Source organism: Hyperoodon ampullatus (assembly GCF_949752795.1).
Source record: "Hyperoodon ampullatus genome assembly, contig: scaffold_107, whole genome shotgun sequence".
NCBI lineage: Eukaryota > Metazoa > Chordata > Mammalia > Artiodactyla > Ziphiidae > Hyperoodon > Hyperoodon ampullatus.
Genome location: NW_027640852.1, coordinates 1003102 through 1015896, shown reverse-complemented (window position 1 = coordinate 1015896; position 12795 = coordinate 1003102). Strand labels below are relative to the sequence as shown.

General features: G+C 37.5%; 1 long non-coding RNA gene across 2 annotated transcripts in view; it reads left to right on the top strand.

Annotated features, from left to right (window-relative positions):
- The window catches only part of LOC307070026, a 29888-nt gene that overhangs the window by 2042 nt on the left and 15051 nt on the right, over positions 1 to 12795 (top strand). For both annotated transcript variants that reach the window (XR_013811517.1, XR_013811518.1), the window contains exon 2: positions 5094 to 5300. This is a non-coding gene — a long non-coding RNA (uncharacterized lncRNA). The remainder of the gene's footprint in view (positions 1 to 5093; positions 5301 to 12795) is intronic.

Sequence of the window (12795 nt, the reverse complement as noted above, 5' to 3'; positions counted from 1 at the left end):
GAGTGGAGGCGGGTGGGCAAATCCCACTCCAAATGGCCCACTCAGAGAACTGTTCCCCGGACCATGCAAAGCTCTGGACCGAAATTGTTTTGGCTGGTTATTATTATTATCTTTAAATTTGGTTTGGGTTTGAAATATTAAATTTTCAATATTCTAAAATTTTGACTCAGGCACACCAAGTAGAAGAGAGAACAAAGAACAAGAATAGCAAAACTATTTTCCACCTTTCTTACCTAATTGTAAAATATTTAATTATATGAATAATTATTCTGAATAATAAGTGAAAAACATATTAAAATAATAATTCATTTTTAAGAAAGTAGCCCAAGGTTTATGAAATACAGGTTAGTGCAGTTGATCTTAAGTACAGTAAAAATTTCTGTAATTTTAAAAGGTGTTTTTATGTTGAGTATTAGTACATGAAAGTATGCTAATGATGGTTAGAAATTGAAATGTCTGTTACTTGGTTTCTGAAGAAACTGAATTCTTCGGCAAGAAATGGGTCAGGATTAGGGGACTGGAGCCGCCAAAGCTGGCATCATACCTGCCAGTGATTTTATAGGTGAGATGAATGCATTAAGTTATGGATTAGGGTTGGAGAAGCCTTCTGGGGAAGAAAGAAAACAAGATAGAAAATAGAATTTGTTATTTTAGTGCAACTAAGATAATTAAATTTAAGTTATTTCTGAGTTTGGACTTCGTTATATTTAAACAATTTCTGAGGAAAGTTTCTAAATTCAAAGCCCTAGGTAGAAATAGTTGTATGATTTCCTATCCGAAACTGATTTATAACTCTATTTCCTTTGTTATAAACGTTTCCCAGAGAAAGGCAAAATTAATTGCCCGGTGTTAAGGAGGAGGAGTAATACCAAATAGAAGGATGTACGCTATTAGTTGCTAAATGAACTGTGGGAACTTTTTTGTAGATTTGACAAGATAGAATTGAAATCAATCTGTTGCTTTCCAATCACATAAAAAAAAAAAAACATTTAGTCTGGTGGGTGGTCAGTGTTATCAGTAATTTAAGACTTGAGTACCGATTTAGGATTCAAATTTGTCTCTCCTTACAAAAGGCATTTTCTGGTGCTGCATTACTGCCATTAGTTACAATTGAAATAGACTTATCCTGAGATTTTGAAAAACAGAAAAAGAAATAGTCGGATTAATAAGGCTTTGCCTCCACTGAGAATGGGTAGAAAAAGTGCTATTTTGAAAGTTATCAATGGCCTCTTTTTTTTTTTTTTTTTTTTTTTGTGGTATGCGGGCCTCTCACTGTTGTGGCCTCTCCCGTTGCGGAGCACAGGCTCCGGATGCGCAGGCTCAGCAGCCATGGCTCACGGGCCCAGCCGCTCCGCGGCATATGGGATCCTCCCAGACCGGGGCACGAACCCGTATCCCCTGCATCGGCAGGCGGACTCTCAACCACTGCGCCACCAGGGAGGCCCTCAATGGCCTCTTAATTGCCAGATTTCTGTGCTGTTTCAACCTGCTCTTTATGTCTTTATTTTTAAGTTCTCTTCTAATTTCTTTTTAAAAAATTTTACTGCTTAGTGTTTTAGTCACTAAAATAGCATTTTTAACTGAAGTAGAGTTGATGTGTAATATTATATAAGTTAGAGGTGTAAAATATAGTGACTCACAATTTTTAAAGGTTATACTCCATTTATAGTTATATAAAATATTGGCTATATTTTCTGTGCTATGCAATATATCCTTATAGCTCATTTTATAATAATAGTTTGTACCTCCTAATCTCCTATCCCTATATTGTTCTTTTTTTTTAATTAAATACTTGTGTTCAAAAGTATTATTAATAAGTAATATATAAAGAGATATCTCTTTATCTAGTTTCTCAGTAATCCCCTTAAATTACCTCATGACCAGCCTAGAACAAGTGCTGTTTATTTCTAGTTTGTGCCTCATGATATCACGACTATATGTCTTCATTTGTTCCTTTCACTCACCCTGCTACACGTTGAAACCTTGCTCACAGCATACACTGCCTCTTCCCATGAACCCTTCCCCATACCCACCTTCCTTCTCATTTCAGATGTGTTTCTCCCTTGTCTAAATTCCTATGGCACTTTCTATTTTGGTCTATCCCTTAGTTTGAACATTATTTGCTGTTGTAAAATAACCCTAGAGAGCAGAGTCTTTGACTAACAACTTTTTATTACCTGCAACTCATAATAGAGTGCCTAGCTATGTATATGCAAAGTAGATGTTCAGCAGTTTGATGTTAGTGAAGAAATTAGCTATTATTTTCCAGGGATGTATATCCACCTACTCTGATATCCAAGTTAGGCTGTAAATAATGTGTGCAAGTACATTTTAGTTTAAAATCCCTATATAATAATACAGTGAAAGTACATTCAAACAGTTATATTCAACAAAAGTTATTGTGAGCTTACATGCCCTTAAGTGGATATTGGCTCATCCGTATCAAAAAACATAGTAAGCATTACAAAAGAAAACTTCAAAGAAGACACTGTACCAGCTTTCAGTATGCTTTCATTCTACTGAAAACAAGTAAGCAGGGGAAGATGTCTTGCATAAGTAAGTACTGGTCTTAAAGCACTCTGCTAGGTACTTTCATCTATGGTATATAACTTCGTCCTTGTACTATATGCTAATTTTACAGTGAGACTCAGAGACCTCACCTAAATGGCAGAGATCCTTTCTATATTAACATGCTGTTCTTTGAAGTGCTAACGAGTGAAGGAAAACTATAAAACATAATCAGAGGAGTTTAAAATGGTTTTGTGATCAGGCTTTCCAGTGCTTTTTAAACTTTTGGGTCTTTACATCCCCTTTAATAATTCAATAAAGGCTATGCATCCACTCCCCAAGTACATACACAACACACACACATAGAATTTTGCCTGTCATTGCGGGTGTTTGCGGACCTGATAAAGCCCTCCTTTGCAAATGCTTTAAGGACATCTACGCTGGGCTCAGTTTTTCTTTTTGCTTATTCTATGCTTAATATTTATTTTTGTACCTATTAAAATTAAACAAATTGTTATCTGTTATAGATTGAGATATAAAGCTAAGCAGCTTTGTACTTTACAACTTTTCTTTTTGCATTTTTGTATTCTGTTCTCTCTCACACAAACATACAGATTTATATAAATGAGATCAAATAATACTTTTTTTGTGAAGAGAATGCTTAGAATTTATTCTTAACGATTTTTCTATATATCACACGTCAGTGTTAGCTATAGTCATCATGTTGTACATTATGTCCATAGTATGTATTTATCTTACAATTTGAAGCTTGTACCTTTGACCATCTTCCTCCAGTTTCCCCTCCCCTGACCCTCTGTCTCCTGTAACCACAGGTCTGATCTCTTTTTCTATGATTGTTTTCTTTTTTTTTTTAGGTTCCACATATAAGTGAGATCATATAGTGTTTGTCTTTCTTTCTCTGACTTATTTAACTTAGCATAAAGCCTTCAAGGTCCATTTCTGTTGTCTCAAATGGTAGCATTTCTTTGCTTTCTTATAGATGAATAATATTTCAGTGTGTGTGTGTGTGTGTGTGTATACATATAATATGTATATATCTAGAAATATATAAAACAACCTGCTTACCCATTTGTCCATCAATGGGCATTTAGGTTGTTTCCATGTCTTGGCTATTATAAATAATGCTGCTATGAACATGAGGGTGCAGATATCTTTTTGAGTTAGTGTTTTCATTTTCTTTGGATATATTCCCAGAAGTGGAGTTGCTAGATAAATGTAGTTCTTGTCTTAATTTTTGAGGATCCTCCATACTGTTTTCCATACTGGCTTTACCAATTTACAATCCCACCAACAGCACAAGCATTCCCTTTTCTCCACATCCTCACGAGCATTTGTTATCTCTTGACTTTTTGAGGATGACTGTTCTAACAGGTGTGAGGTAATATCTCAGTATGGTTTTAATGTGCATTTCCCTAATGACTAGTGGTATTGAGCATCTTTTCATGTACCTGTTGGCTTTTCGTGTGTCTTCTTTGGAGGAATGTCTATTCGGGTCCTTTGCTCATTTTTTTAATTGGGTAATTTTTTTTTTTTGCTATTGATTTGTATGAATTTTTAATTTATTTTGGATATTAACCATTATCAGATATATGGTTTACAAATATGTTTTTCCCATTCTATAGGTTGTCTTTTCAATCAGTTTGTTGATTTGTTTTTGTTTTTGTTTTTGTTTGCTGTGCAGAAGCTTTTTAGTTTGATGTAGTTCCATTTGTTTATTTTTTATTTTGTCGTTTGTGTTTTCAGTGTCATATCCAAAAAGTCATTACCAAACCCATGTAATGAGCTTTATTCCTATGTTTTCTTCTGGCAGTTGCATAGTTTCAGGTCTTACATTTGAGTCTTTAATCCAATTCAAGTTAGTTTTGTGAGTGGTATAAGATATTGGTCCAATTTCATTCTTTTACATGTGAATATCCAATTATCCCAGGGTTCCCTTGTATGTAACTTCTCTCTTTTCTCTTGCTGGTCTTAAAATTCTTTCTTTGTTTTTGACTTTTGGTGATTTAATTGCAATGTGTCTCAGAGTAGCCCTATTTGAGTTCAACCTGTTTGGGCTTCTTTGGGCTTCATGGATATGGATGTCCATTTCTCATCCTAGGTTTGGGAAGGTTTCATCCATTATTGCTTTAAATATACTTTTTTCCCCTTTCTCTCTCTCTTTTCTTCTTCTGGAATTCCCATAACATGAACATTGTTTACTTTATTGTGTCCCATAATTTCCATAGGCTTTCTTCACTCTTTTTATTCTTTTCCTTTTTGTTCCTTTCACTGGGTAATTTCTAAAGTTCTATCCTCCAGTTTGCTGATTCTTTCTTCTGCATGGTCGAATCTACCTTTGAAACTTTCTATTGAATTCTTCAGTTCAGTTATTGTATTTTTAAAATCTAGTGCTCCTGTTTTTTTGATGTTGCTATTTCCTTGTCAAACTTCTTGTCTTGTTCATGCATTGTTTTCCTAATTTCACTTAGCTGTCTGTGCTTTCTTGTAGTTCACTAAACTTCCTTAGGAGGATTATTCTGAATTCTTTGACAGTTCATAGATATTCTTTTTTTTTTTTTTTGCAGTGTGTGGGCCTCTCACTGTTGTGGCCTCTCCCGTTGCGGAGCACAGGCTCCGGACGTGCAGGCTCAGCGGCCATGGCTCACGGGCCCAGCCCGCTCTGCGGCATGTGGGATCCTCCCGGACCGGGGTACGAACCCACGTCCCCTGCATCAGCAGCAGACTCTCAACTACTGCGCCACCAGGGAAGCCCAGATCTTCATTTTTTTAAGGTCAGTTATTGGAGTTTTATTACTTTCCTTTGGTGGTGTCATATTTGCCTAATTTTTGTGATCCTTGATTCCTTACATTGGTATCTGCATATCTGAATAATTGGGCTCTTCCTCCAGGCTTTACTGGGTATTATATTCAGTAGTAGTAGTACATGGGGCTATGAATTAGTTTCCTGGCAGAGAATCAGAGCTTGTATAGGACCTGGCTCTGGACAGGACCCAGAGCCTGTCTAGTTCATTGTTTGGGAACCCAAATCAGGCCAGAGTGTGCACTTAATTCCCTGGCCAGGTGAGGACACTGGTTTTGGCCTGCAGATGGGGGAGGCCACAGGCTGTGCTGTCTGTTCAAGTGCCACTGTATCTAGGGCTGTTTAGTGGGCTGTACAGCTTCCCATGTTCTCTGGTTAGGTTCCCCAGTTGGACATGCTGAAGGCTGTATTCAGTGATGAGTGGGGCTATGAATTAGATTTCCTGCCTGGGTGCAGCAGGAGAAGCAGCTCTAAAGCCAGTAAAGCTCTTTGTTGTCTCAACTCAAGCGGATCCACACTCCACGTTCTGTGGCTGAACAAGGCCACTGGCTTGGCTCTGCAGACTCTCAACTCTGCCTACCCTTCTCTAGGCTTGAGCACTGCTGGGCCGCACAGTTTCTAGGAGTTGTCACCAATCCTTCTAGTCAGATGGGCCAGGAAGGCACTCTCCACAGCAGATGGGATGGGGCTAGTCCCAGTTCCTTTGCCTGGGTGGGATGAGGAGGGGCCACTCCAGGCTACTCTTAATTTCTCAAACAGGCTCCCCAGTTGGGAGGAGCTGGGAGCTCCTCTCAGCCTTGGATATGAATTAGTCTCCCTGCCTGTGCATGGTACAGGATCCCTCCACACGTGGTACTGGCTCTGCTTTGTACCAGAGCCAGTGATGAGCTCTGGCCGCCTGCCTCTTGACTGGAGCACGACTGGGCCAAATAGCTTCCAGGATTCACTGCCAGCCCTTGTGGTCAGATGGCCAGAAGACACTGTCCACAGTGGGTGGGCTGTGACTCTGCTCTTTCCCTGGGTGTGGGCAAACCAGGTTCAAGGGCCAGATGCGTATCAGGTGGATCTGTACCCTGCTGAGTGCCCTGGTTGTAGTGCCCCGCCAACCTGGCTCTGTAGATAAGCAAAGATGCCTGTTGTGATCCCTACCTGGGCACTGCAGGTATGAATTCCATCTGTCACAATCCATGTGCTGGCTGTTGCATGCCCCTTCCCCCTTCATCACAGCCCACCTTTTAGTGGTCAAGCCCTGCAGATTCCCCTGCAATCCCAGTGGAGCAGATTAGAGCAGTGGCTCCCACAAAGCAACCCCAATGCTAGTGGTGGTGCTTGCTGTCCCGCAGTTCTCTTCTCCTACTGGAGGAACCAGAGGTTCAGGGGAGACCTCACCCATGGTGCTCCACTGGCCTGGGGGAGGGGCAGTGTGGTCAACGTGTAGCTCCTTCTCTCCCCCTTCTAATGCAGTCTGTCTTGGTCTCTGTGGTGCACGGGGGTGCTTCAGCCTCACCTCCATGTTCTAGGATTCTCTCAACTAGTGTCCTGTTTCCAAATAATTGTTAGTTGTTCCTCCTGGGGGCGTGCGGAGCCAGGAATGACCTTGGTGCTGTCACCCCACTCTGGGCTTACTTTGACAATATGTTTGTCCTTTATAGCCCAGACATTTCTGGTACTTGAAATGAGGTTCTCCTTTTATTGTTCTCCCTGCTTTAGGACCTAAAATGGGAGCTCTTCATTAGCACTGGCACAAAGGCTGCTGAGATGACTAGGAAGCAAGTGCCAGGGAGGATAGTGAATCAAAGAACCTTGATTCATGGAAAAGGAATCCCAGAAGGAGCTCTAAACATTACACATTCCAAATGATTTATTCAGGGTTTTCCAATCAAAACCATTTTTACAAAAAAGAAACAGTTCTCAGACTTAGAGTACTCTACTGCCAAGTATGTGGAAGAACATTGCCAGCAGTTGAGTGGTGTGGTCTACTTTGAAATATATTCAGTTTTCTTAGGATGGACATATGTCTACTTCAAAGTTACTATTTCTTTCTAGTAATGCTGTCTACAGTAATATATTTGCTTTTGCCAAGTGAAGAAAACAATGACATTCCTCCCAGGTTCTAAAACAATTACCAGCATAAAAATACATTAAAATTTTTAGCTGATACTTAAGGAAACCAGTACTAGCTAGCATTCCTGATGATGCTAGTATTCAAAGAGAGGCGTGACAAAACCATTAATCTAGAAAAAACCAGGTTGGAAAGATGGAGAGAAAGAACTGAAGAGGACTACTTAAGCTGTTGCTTTCTTTACATGTCCCCAAGTATGATAATAACCATATAAGCTCCTAAAATAAGTGCAATTTTATGCAAACTTCATAGTACGCCTAGTATGAGGTAAATCTTTACTTTATTTCATAGTATATTTTTATTTTTTATTTTGGTAAAATGTCCCATAATGTAAAATTGACCATTTTAACCATTTTTAAGTGTATCATTTATTGGTATTAAGTACATTCACAATGTTGAGCAACCATGACCATTATCCATTTTAAGACCTTTCTTATTATCCCAAACAGAAACTGTACTCACTAAACAATAACCCCTTATTTCTCCCCTCCCCTTAGCCTCTGGTTAACTCTATTCTATTTTCTGGGTTTATAATTTGCCTATTCTAACTACCTCATATAAGTGGAATCATACAATAGTTGTCCTTTTGTGTCTGACTTCTTTCACTTAACATAATGTTTTCAAAGTGCATCCATGTTATAGCATTTCATTCTTTTTTAAAGCCATACAATGTATAGTGATTTTTAGTTGCAAAACACTTGTGTTTCTATTATATTAATGATATCTAGCATATATCACTACCATATTACCTTTAGTAGATACCCAGTAATGTGTACTATGAGTGAGCCATAATTTCATTCAATCAAAACCCATTGATAAACATTTATTAAGTTCCAAACAGTTTTATGATTTCAAGAAATGTGGTAATGGACATAGAGGTTCATGTCTTTATGTGCTGGAGCTTTTACTTTTGATGGAAGAATTCTTGGAGTGGCATGGAATGGTATTGTTGGGTCAGAGATCATGCAGAAACATTTATAAGTTGAATACATACATTGACTATAAGAACCATCAACTTCTTCAACAGATAGTATTCCTGTATTTTATGTAACCATTTATGACTGTCTTAAAAATGAATGCAAGTAATATAATGGAATCCACTTAATGTGATTTGAGCAAGGAAACATTCTCACTTTTTTCATTTCTAGTTCATGGAAGAAAATTCCTATACACAAGTATTGAAATATTTCAAGTCTCTGGATCACACATTTCATCATTTCAAAAATATTACAGAGTACATCACGGATGTCAGTCAAGTCTTGTAACAACAGTGTAGAAAACTAGTAACATTTATAGCTAGTTTTTTTTTGAAGCTTCAGCAATGGATCATTTCTATCCAGCCTAATCTGAAATTTTAATTAGATTAATTTATAAAATAAATAAAGATTATTTTTTAATCTAAAACTATTTTTAGTTCATACTTATGTACCTGCATTATGGTAAATCTTTTATTTTTTTTCTTAGTTTCTCTTTAGAGTATCTTTTAAAATTTATTTTTAAACTGAATAATTAAAGCCCAAAGATGAGAATGTCTCATTTAAGCTAAACTAAAGAATGTTGGAATAGCTGAAGTAGGAACACAATTGGCAAAACTTTTCACTACCCTCCTTAGAAGAAGACTGTTTTGATTTGCATGGTCCAAGAAAGGAGAAACAGATAACTTGCTGGGGATTGCATCCTGCTTTACTTAAATTAGACATTAACAGGCTAAAAGGGCAAGGATGAAGCAACACGTTTATAACATATTTTTGAAAAGCTACTTAAAGGTGAAGGGTTGCAAGAACACAGACAGACACACCCTAGACATTTCACAACAATATTTTAAGGTATGCCTTTTCTTTGGTTGATAGGGATGGAGGGACCTATTAATAAACATTTCTCCTATTTACTTTTGTCTTTATTGCTGTCTAATCAAACCCTCATTAAAAAACAGACATAAAACAAATAAGCATTCTGACTTTTGCCTGAATAAGCAACAATAAGCTCACATCTTAAACATTGGACTGCAATGGCTATGAGACTGAGGATCCTTGGTCATTGCAACAGTAGCAGCAACACAACCTGCTTTGTTCCTTCTGTTGTATACTGCAGAATCTGAGTAACTAGAGAGAAGTCAGTGATACCTTTAGTGCCATTTCTTACACTCCTCTCCATGATCTTTCACACTCAGGTTCTCTGGTCATCTCAGTGTAGTGAAAAACAACCAGGATGCTAATACCCTCTATCCAATCACAAAACTTCATGCTTCTGACACTTGCAGAAATAATGTTGAATCTGAATTGGTGGTACCCAATAGAGTCACTAAGAATAATCCGTCAGACTCACCAAATCCAAATTCAGATTTAAAGGCCATCAAATTTTAAAGATAATGAAGATTTTAAGATTTCAAGATTTGTTATATATGGTCATATGTAAAAATTTAGAAAAGTAAAATTATATGTATAGGTTTTTCATTATAAGCTATATTCACTGGAGAATTAATGCATTTTTAAAAGAATTCATTCTGAAAACATTACATTAGCACTTTTTTTAAACCACTACCCTCAAAAATAAATTGTGACAAATCATTGTTCATCCAAGTTTATCTATCTCTCATCTCAGGGAAGTGAGTTGTTCTCGGGGAAACTGCTTCCATCTAATCTGTGCTTTCCTGCAGTGGATCAAGCTGAGATGAAACGGGGCTGACATCCTTAACTATTATTACTCACCCACATTTACCAGAATTACCTAATGATCAGTACGAAGAGTTTTATAATAAATAAATATGTATGTACTGAGAGTGTCCACTGATAAAAGTTAGTTGAGACATGGCTGGTGATCCCTTAGAAGAGATATCTCGCTTATATTTCTTACATCATCTCCATAGTAGAAAACAGTCCAGGATTGCAAAGCAAGGCATGAGACAGTAGAATTTGGTGTATTTTATAAATGTTTAGATTTCTAGGGAGCTTATTGGTATTATATATTATGGTAAGCACTCAAATGTAAACTGTTACTTTAAAATAGTAAAATATCAAGAACGTAAAAATTTCTGCAACTTAAATGGTCAGTTTGGTATTTGGCTTTATTATAGGCATTTGCAAGATATTTATTAAACAACGAAATGAACCAATACCATTTAATTTTGAAAACTTCCTTCCTAATACAAAAGAATTGGTATTCTGCACAAGTTCCTTGTGATTATTTTTGTAGGTGTGGTGGGAATGAATTATGGATGGCACTACCCTTTCTCCTGTTTCTTGTGTGAGGTTTTGGTAAGGTGGAAATTAGAGGTGATGGACCTTAAAGTTTGAGCAGTTCAAGACACTCAACCAGTAAGTCAGAAAGAGCAAGACAAATACCATATGCTAACACATATATATGGAATCTAAGAAAAAAAATGTCATGAAGAACTTAGGGGTCAGATGGGAATAAAGACACAGACCTACTAGAGAATGGACTTGAGGATATGGGGAGGGGGAAGGGTAAGCTGTGACAAAGTGAGAGAGTGGCATGGACATATATACACTAGCAAACGTAAAATAGATAGCTAGTGGGAAGCAGCCGCATAGCACAGGGAGATCAGCTTGGTGCTTTGTGACCACCTAGAGGGGTGGGAAAAGGAGGGTGGGAGGGAGGGAACGCAAGAGGGAAGATATATGGGAACATATGTATATGTATAACTGATTCATTTTGTTATAAAGCAGAAACTAACACACCATTGTAAAGCAATTGTATTCCAATAAAGATGAAAAAAATAAAAAACAGTGAGTAGAATTCAAATAAGTACCAGTACATATAAAAATAATAAAAAAGAAATTTTGGCAATAAAAAAAAAAAGACACTCAACCAAGCACAGTCCATTTACCCAGGACAAGAAAACATATGATATTACTCTTCTTTTTTCAACCACAATGGATTTGAACTTTTAGAAAATTGAAAATGCAAGATACAGATTTTATTTATTTATTAAGTTATTTATTTATTTATTACTGGCGGTGTTGGTTCTTCGTTGCTGTGCATGGGCTTTGTCTAGTTGTGGGGAGCGGGGACTACTCTTCGTTGTGGCGCGCGGGCTTCTCATTGCAGTGGCTTCTCTTGTTGCAGAGCATGGGCTCTAGGGCACACTGGCTTCATTAGTTGCAGTGCACGGGCTCAGTAGTTGTGGCTCGTGGGCTGTAGAGCACAGGGTCAGTAGTTGTGGCGCATGGGCTTAGTTGCTTTGCGGCATGTGGGATCTTCCCAGACCAGGGTTCGAACCCGTGTCTCCTGCATTGGCAGGCAGATTCTCAACCACTGTGCCACCAGGGAAGCCCAAGATACAGATTTTGTTAAGAAAATATTAGTCAACAGTTCTCTTATCTCTATGTCTTTTTCTATCTTATTGATTGTGAAGAATACAATCATAGAGAAAGCAAAATCTACATCAGTTGAAAATTTTTTCCACCTGCATGCATGCTATAGTGGATGTGTAACATCTTCACAGGGTTTGTGAAATCACTATTTCACCACAAAAATTAAATATGACACTAAAATGATCTGACACTAATTAGTCCATTGTATAAGGGGAGGAGGATTGGCATCTTGGTCATCGTTTAGAAGAAAAAAAAAATCATTAACCTGTTAGGCAAAATACTTGTCTTTAAATTATCTCTTAATAAGTATAATAGAAAATGAAATAAAATAGCAGTACAGTGTTACGAAAGGAAATCAATTGGGTTGATCTCAAAGTGAGTGAGTATAAAAATCAATGTTTTTTGTTTAGTTTGTTAATACTTTTATTCTTAGAGCTCTCAGGCAGCTAGCTTTTGGTCATTTTTAAGATCAATCAAAACGTTCTAAACATTATTTTTAAGGAATGCAGATCACTAGGCCCTCCTCCCCTCCTTTCTCTCTTTCTTTTAATTTTTTAATTTATTTTGGGGCGTTTTGGCTACCATTTATGTTCTAATCATGTTTTTCAGGAAGTGAATTTGAACTTTGAACCTCACCTAATTTGAATCCTACCTCCACTGTTTTGTATCTCTATGACTTAGGGTAAGTTACTTAACCACTGTGAATTGTTCCTGGATATTTAAAACAGGAAAATCACAGGGTTGTTGCGAAGATTAAAGAAGATAACATAAAAGGGAACTTATTGCAGTGTTTGAGACATAGTAAGGGTTAGTAAACATTTCCAGTTTTTATCTTTCTAATTCTCGTGAGCAGTTTACAATGAGATCTCATTACCACAGATTTTCCCTAAAATTATGCACCTTTTCCCACCCCTCTCCATTTTAAAGCAAACCTTGAAATGACTGAACCTCATAGGAAGATGTCTCAATGCAGGTAATCCCAGTAGCAGGAGAGGTTGAAGCTTCCACAA